Source organism: Podarcis cretensis (assembly GCF_951804945.1).
Source record: "Podarcis cretensis genome assembly, chromosome: 14".
Classification (NCBI taxonomy): domain Eukaryota; kingdom Metazoa; phylum Chordata; class Lepidosauria; order Squamata; family Lacertidae; genus Podarcis; species Podarcis cretensis.
Window position 1 is genome coordinate 16155960 of NC_137183.1, and position 8589 is coordinate 16164548.

Below are 8589 nucleotides of genomic sequence, written 5' to 3' on the forward strand. Positions count from 1 at the left end.
CCCGCCCATCTGTCTGGGTTTCTCCAGCCACTCTGGGCAGCTCCCAACAGATTATTAAAAACACGATAAAACATCAAACATTAAAAACTTTCCTAAACCGGGTTGCCTTCAGATGTCTTCTAAAAGTCAGATAGTTGTTTATTTCTTTGACATCTGATGGGAGGGCGTTCCACGGGGGGGGGGGGACCACTACCGAGAAGGCCCTCTGCCTGGTTCCCTGTAGCTTCACTTATCGCAGGGAGGGAACTGCCAGTGTCTGGGCTGAACAATGAGGGTGGAGATGCTCCTTCAGGTATACTGGGATGAGGCCGTTTAGGGCTTTAAAGGTCAGCACCAACACTTTGAATTGTGCTCGGAAACGTACTGGGAGCCAAAGAAACCCCTTATTACCCACACTCCTTAAACCCACTTGCAAGGAGGACAGAAGGACCATATCTGTTATGTAGTGAAGTTTCACCCTGGGCCAGCAGGGGGATACTGCATATAGTTTTCACTCAGGTCTGTAGATAGTTTTCACTCAGGTCCACGTCAGTTATTTTAGGCGGGAAACGCTGGGCTGTTGTTGCTACAATGTTGACAGCCGGCTGCCTATAAAAGCAGGCCGGCTGAGCTGTTTGCAGTCAGTTCTATTCCAGCTTACAAAATAAAGAGCTACTTGGAGAAATCGCTGTGTCGTCTGCTATGTCAACCCACAACTTAACAATATCATTGGCATATAGCAGGAGAGAGGTTGGAATACTATTTGATAAAGAAGTTGGAATGCTATTTGATAATTTCCTATCTGAGGTTTGGGTATGAAGCCTTCTAATGAGACAAAGCAATCTGCCACCAATACGTGTGCATTGTGGGAAATCTCTCTTAAACAAAAATGTGCTGTGATGCCCATGTCCCACTCATATTAATGATGCAAACTTTTCCAGAGAATGCCCCCGTTACTTCATAATTCATTGCAGTCGTGCAAGAAGGTACAAAGGCAGAAGTGATCTGCTTTACCAAGAAAATCTAGGCAAAAAGCTCCATCAGCAAAATATAGTGAGAAAATTTGAGGACTTCCACTCTCCTCCAAAAAAACAAATGTGAGCTTTAGAGAAGTGATTTTTCTCTGGATTCACAGAATTATGGAGTTGAAAGGGACCTGGAGAATCATCTAGTCCAACCCCCCATATGCAGCTGTCCCATAGCAGAGATCGAACCTGCAACCTTGGTTTTATAAGCACCATGCTCTAACCAACTGAGCTATACAGCAGTGGAATATAATGGGACAAACGGTTACATTTCACCTTTGCATCTTTTGTAGTCTCCTTCTACCAGCTGATACTACTGACATTAAAAAAACCTCCTGCAGGTTAAATGCAAATACCATTTAAGATCATATCTTGCCCTGTAACTGACAATGACAAAGCTGATATTAAGCTAGTCTACTATGCCAGTCACCAATTTGCACAGCAGGAGAAGAGACGCTTGGAAGAATTTGGTGCTGTGATTTAAACCATAGAGCCTAGAGCTTGCCGATCAGAAGGTTGGTGGTTCGAATCCCTGCAACGGGGTGAGCTCCTGTTGCTCGGTCCCTTTTCCTGCCCACCTAGCAGTCCGAAAGCATGTCAAAGTGCAAGTAGATAAATAGGTACCGCTCCGGCGGGAAGGTAAACGGTGTTTCCATGCACTGCTCTGGTTCGCCAGAAACAGCTTAGTCATGCTGGCCACATGACCCGGAAGCTGTCTGCAGACAAACACCGGCTCCCTCGGTCAGTAAAGCAAAATGAGCGCCGCAACCCCAGAGTCGTCCGTGACTGGACTTAACGGTCAGGGGTTCCTTTACCCTTTACCTACAACATTCTTAACCCATTTTACATATTATAGGAAACCAAGAGAAGAGTTACAACCAAACACATTAGATATATACAGTTAAGTGCTTAATTCGTTCCGGAGGTCCGTTCTTAACCTGAAACTGTTCTTAACCTGAAGCACCACTTTAGCTCATGGGGCCTCCTGCTGCTGCTGCGCCACTGGAACATGATTTCTGTTCTCATCCTGAAGCAAAGTTCTTAACCCGAGGTACTATTTCTGGGTTAGCGGAGTCTGTAACCTGAAGCGTATGTAACCTGAGGTACCACTGTATATATATTTACACAGAGAGAGAGACAGACAGACAGAGACAGACAGGCAGACAGACAGACAGACAGACAGACAGACAGACAGACAGACAGCTTACTGTTATAAAAAGTTTTGAGTCTGCGTGCAACCTTACAAGTTGTTTTGTCTTTTGTAAACTGAAAGCATGATAGTCCTTTCAGGGAGCAGCTGTTGTGAAAAGAACAAAGTGTCTTATAGCAACTAGCGTTACTGAGACTGGATTACTGCAATGCACTTTCTGTGGGCTGCCCTTGATCCTGCTCTAGTGCTCCAACTTGTGCAGAATGCAACAGCTAGACTTCTGATGGGGGCACAGAGCTGCCAACATGCAACACCATTGTTAAAGCATCTGCACAGGTTGCTTATCCACTACTGAGCCACGTTCCACATCCTTGTATTAATTTACAAATCCCTGAATAACTTGAGTCCAGAATGTCTTAGGGATAGCCTGAACCTTTCAATGTCAGCTCAGCCACTGAGATCATCTGTAGGAGCGTTGCTGGTTGTCCCCTGAGTTGGGGAGGCTCATTTGACATGGACAGGGCCTGCGAATGCTTTGCCAGTAGGGATTCAGCAGGCGCCTTCTATCAGAATCTTAACTTTCAAATGTTTGCTGCAAACATATTTTTGATGCTAGCCTTATGCAGACAGGAGGAACATTTTCTGTTAATAGTCAGCTGGTGATCTGCTTTTGTAGTCGGCTGCTAAAACAGTTGAGCGCATATTTGTGGGGTAACCAGTCTCATATAACCAACATGCTTAAGTCTAATTTATGCACAAAGGGGTTAAGACCATAGAGTGAACTGTCCTGCCAGGTACGTTCACTTCCCCTCACCTTGGGAGGAACTAGGTAATCAAGTCTTTGTTCCCTCCCCAGGTTACCAGATGAACTCAACCTGTGAAGAGGCTAAACCAGTTGTTCTGCTTAGCCACTTGGCTCTCACAAGCCATTATTGAGTTCCCATAACAGTAATTTAGGAACTTTAACCACTTTGGAACGAAACCAATTTTTATTGCACGTGCAACCTTTCTGACTGATGTATAAAAAAGCACATGAACTTGACCTTTGGGGAGTTTGTAAGTAAACCATTTTTAGCCTACAGATTGTGTGGTCTTTTCCTATGCTGGGAGAAGAGGGGACTATTTTTGGAACCCACTTGGAAAGACATATTTTTTAAATCTAATAACCTATATTTTCAAACTTTGCTGCATGTTTCGTGATGTTAAATCACTGTCGGGGTTTGCTCACCATGGAGTACTTGCCCCCAACCAGGATTTGGCATCTTTTCTACTTATTTTTCCTTGAACTATCAGCATTACTATATTGCTAATACTACTTTGAAGTCATCCCCTTTTCTGTCACCCTCGCTCCAGCAGACACCCAGCTTTTACTCTACCAGCCCAGCTTTTGTTGTTGTTGTTTAGTCGTTTAGTCGTGTCCGACTCTTCGTGACCCCATGGACCAGAGCACGCCAGGCACTCCTATCTTCCACTGCCTCCCGCAGTTTGATCAAACTCATGCCGGTAGCTTTGAGAACACTGCCCAACCATCTCATGCTCTGTCGTCCCCTTCTCCTTGTGCCCTCCATCTTTCCCGACGTCAGGGTCTTTTCCAAGGAGTCTTCTCTTCTCATGAGGTGGCCGAAGTATTGGAGTCTCAGCTTCAGGATCTGTCCTTCCAGTGAGCACTCAGGGCTAATTTCCTTAAGAATGGATAGCTTTGATCTTCTTGCAGTCCATGGGACTTTCAAGAGTCTCCTCCAGCACCATAATTCAAAAGCATCAATTCTATTTGCCAGGAGGTGATGGGCCCAGTGGCCATGATCTTCGTTTTTTGATGTTGAGCTTCAGACCATATTTTGCACACTCCTCTTTCACCCTCATTAAAAGGTTCTTTAATTCCTCCTTACTTTCTGCCATCAAGCTTGTGTCATCTGCATATCTGAGGTTGTTGATATTTCTTCCGACAATCTTAATTCCGGCTAGGGATTCATCCAGCCCAGCCTTTTGCATGATGAATTCTGCATATAAGTTAAATAAGCAGGGGGACAATATACAGCCTTGTCGTACTCCTTTCCCAATTTTGAACCAATCAGTTGTTCCATATCCAGTTCTAACTGTAGCTTCTTGTCCCACATAGAGATTTCTCAGGAGACAGATGAGATGATCAGGCACTCCCATTTCTTTAAGAACTTGCCATAGTTTGCTGTGGTCGACACAGTCAAAGGCTTTTGCATAGTCAATGAACCAGCCCAAGCTAGATGATGCAATTCAGCTGGGGCTGGAGTGGCAGTTGTTGCTGGGAGCTGCTGAGTCATGGCTTCAGTCCTGCAAGAAGGCAAGAAACCACAGGAGTCCCACCGAGAAGCTGGCAACAGCTCGCAGCTGGTTCCTCTTCCAAAGTTCCTGGAGTCTTTCCAGAACTGGTGGCAGGGAAGACGTGACAGGCATCTTCCTTTTGTCACACTCCACTCATGACATCACCACCAAAGTGGCAAAGTTCTGTGCATCACGGTCTACTACTAGGAACTGGATGGCTAAAGCTTCTTACCAACCACACTTAACAATCAATAATTCGGTCTAGTGCTGTGGTTCCCAAAGTAGGGCACACGCCCCACAGGCGGGCAATTTGATTTTTAAGGGGGGCAATTTGAGAATGAGTTGTTCAGAGTGAATGGCCTTTTAGGCTTCCTTCACTTTTTGAATAACAAGTATTATATGTCACTGGGGTGTGTGTGTGTGTGTCAGGATTTTAGAGATGCTTAAGTGGGGCATGGCCAAAAAAAGGTTGGGAACCACTGGTCTACTGTGATCATCACACAACACATGCATAATCCTAGATCTTTGCCATGCTTTTAATCCCAAATAGCCTTTTAATGACCTGTACACTGTAAAATAGGGACGCGGGTGGCGCTGGGCCTAGGACTTGCTGATCAGAAGGTCAGTGGTTCGAATCCCCGTGACAGGGTGAGCTCCTGTTGCTCGGTCCCTGCTCCTGCCAACCTAGCAGTTCGAAAGCAAGTCAAAGTGCAAGTAGATAAATAGGTATCGCTCCGGCGGGAAGGTAAACGGCATTTCCGTGTGCTGCTCTGATTCGCCAGAAGCGGCTTAGTCATGCTGGCCACATGACCCGGAAACTGTACGCCGGCTCCCTTGGCCAATAAAGCGAGATGAGCGCCGCAACTCCAGAGTCAGCCATGACTGGACTTAATGGTCAGGGGTCCCTTTACCTTACACTGTAAAATGTCTATTATTATTATTATTATTATTATTATTATTATTATTTGTTGTTGTTGTTGTTGTTGTTGTTGTTGTTGTTGTTGTGTTTGTTTGTTTGTTTGTTTGTTTGTTTGTTTATACTCCTAAGGGAAGCAACTCTTGGACAGCAGAGTGAGCAGGTACACAGGTCATTTGGTCTCTTGTGAGATGGATTGTATTTAAATGATAGTAATAATTCATACATTTATATTTCTACATATATATTAGCATATACAGTGGTACCTCGGGTTACATATGCTTCAGGTTACAGACGCTTCAGGTTACAAACTCTGCTAACCCAGAAATAGTACCTTGGGTTAAGAACTTTGCTTCATGATGAGAACAGAAATTGTGCTCTGGCGGCGTGGCGGCAGCCAAAGTGGTGCTTCAGGTTAAGAACAGTTTCAGGTTAAGAACGGACCTCCGGAACGAATTAAGTACTTAACCCGAGGTAAAAGGTAAAGGTAAAGGTACCCCTGCCCGTACGGGCCAGTCTTGACAGACTCTGGGGTTGTGCGCCCATCTCACTTAAGAGGCCAGGGGCCAGCGCTGTCCGGAGACACTTCCGGGTCACGTGGCCAGCGTGACATCGCTGCTCTGGCGAGCCAGAGCCGCACACGGAAACGCCGTTTACCTTCCCGCTGGTAAGCGGTCCCTATTTATCTACTTGTACCCGGAGGTGCTTTCGAACTGCTAGGTTGGCGAGGTACTACTGTACTAATAATTGTTTAAAATTATTTATACCTAGCCCATCTGGCTGGGTTCCCGTGTGTGTGTGTGTTTGTGTGTGTGTGTGTGTGTGTGTGTGTGTGTGTGTGTGTTATATAAGTAGCCACCCTGAAGTTAATTCAGTCTCACCAATCTCAGTGTAGAGATCGGGGAGCAGAGATAAGGCAATGACTGTAACTCTATAATGCTTTCCAGTGTTTTTGTGGAAATTTAAAGGGTGTGATAGCCCTTTTCACTTTGTTTTGTTAAATTTCAGCAGAAGTATCCAGTAGAAGCTACCAGTCTGGTCTATGTTCCTTAGAAGAGGAGCAGCATAATTATATAATACATAGGAAGCTAAAATAAAAAATAAAAATGAAAAGGGGAAGGGATACTCAGTGATTCAGCTCAAGTTTACAGAAAATGAATTCACATATCCGTGATTCACATTCACCCTGCACCCAATATTGTTACCAAAAAACTGAATGACATTTTGGCGCCTCAGGCAAATCACAAGATGGAGCCCACCGCCCAGAGAGGAAGAAGAGGGTGAATTAATATCTATCAGGAACACGGCAGGGAATAAAGATCTACATCAGGAACAAGGGAGGGGGAATCAGATCAGCTTTACCTGAAGGTCGAAGTGGGAATCAAAAGCCGCCACAGGGTAGAATGGAGCTGGCTCTGATTCATGCCAGGTGGGTACAGAGCCCAGAGGGTAGCCCCAGTGGCGTAGCGCGGGGGGTGCAGGGGAGCCCGGCCGCACCAGGCGCAACATCTGGGGGTGCGCGCTCGCCGCCTCCGGAGTCGCCGAAGAGCATCGGGCGCAGGCTGTAGCAGAGCCCCATGTCTCGCGGAACCGACGAGCTGTGCGCGCGTCCGGGCTGAAGGCGTCTGGCAGGCAGCGGCTCTCAGCGCTCGCCGCGGTCCCCGCGTGTCAGGGCTGTGGAGGGCGCGCCAGGCAGCCCCTCCTCACAGTCCCGCTGCCGCCGCTGCTGCTGCAGCTGCTGGGCCATGTTGCATTTTCCTCGCCTCTCTGCCCTCCTCCTCCTCCGGGCAAGCGGCAGCAGCGCCAGCGGCAACTCGCCTCAGATCACCTGACACGGACCTGCCGCCGTCGCCGTGGCTACCTTACCGTAAATACCCCAGCCCAGGCAGCAGCAAGAAGAAGCTGGCAGTGGCGGCAGGTTAGGGGTTAGGGGCACAAATTACTTGCCTTGCCCCAGGTTAGGGGGCGCAAATTACATGCCTTGCCCCGGGTTAGGGGGCGCAAATTACTTGCCTTGCCCCGGGTGCTGACAACCCAAGCTACGCCACTGGGTAGCCCCCCTCCATTTCCTCCTAGGGGTATGGGGTGGGACCAGCAGCTCCTCCTGTAGGGACAGAATGAGTGTGTGGGGTAGGGGATTCTGCTGAGGCGGAGCACGCCATAGCCATTGCTGCCGATGCAGCAGCAACTCCTGATGCATTTCTTGAAGGCCAGATATGCTGCCCCTATCAATCCTGCCCCCTGAGGCAGTCATTTCATTTTGCCTCATGGGTGGGCCGGCCCTGATGACAGGGGCTTTGGAACTTCAGACCCTCCAAATGTCCCTGTTTTCCAGGGACAGCCCCGGATCCATGGAAGCCATCCCGGTTTCTGATTCGATCCCGGAATGTCCCGCTTTTCCTTAGGACGCCCCTATTTTCATCGAAGAAACATTGGAGTGTATGGAGTTATGTGACGCCCCCAAGCCAAGGAGATAAGTAACTATGCAACCTTTAAAGACATCTGAAGGCAGCCCTGTATAGGGAAGTTCTAAACATTTAACATTTTATTATGTTTTTACATATGTTGTAAGCTGCCCAGAGTGTCTGGGGCAAGTCAGTCAGATAGGTGGGGTATAATAATAATAATAATAATAATAATAATAATAATAATATCCTATTTTCAGTGCAGAAATGCGGGAGGGTAAATTAGGAGGCGGGGCTTAGGTCGCTTAGGGCTTTGAACTGTTTGAATTGCAAAACTATTTTGATCCATCACCCTAGTGGGAAAGAAACAGAACAAAAAAGAGAAAAAGTCAAAACTTCTAGAAACACTGGCTTAGCTTTATTTCGTGTTTATCTCAGAGACAACTTAACACAGAGACAACACTCAACACATAGGATATATTCCGGAGGGACCTCCTGGGGTAAATTGTATATGATGTTTATTATTTTCTGCATGGGTTTTTTTTCTACATGGTTGCACCATGGCTGGACCCCATTATGATTATTTACTGTGTACAACATTAAGAACACATTTTATGGAGCATAATAATAAAAACATAATAAAATGCATAATAATGAAATGATCATAATAACAGGCCCTACCCCAGCATTAACAGACCATAGAAGATCATTTAACGACCAAAGGAATGTTTTTGCCTAGAACTTAAGGATATGTAATGATGGCACCAGGCGAGCCTCTTTGGGGAGAGCATTCCACAGATGGGGAGCCACCACAGA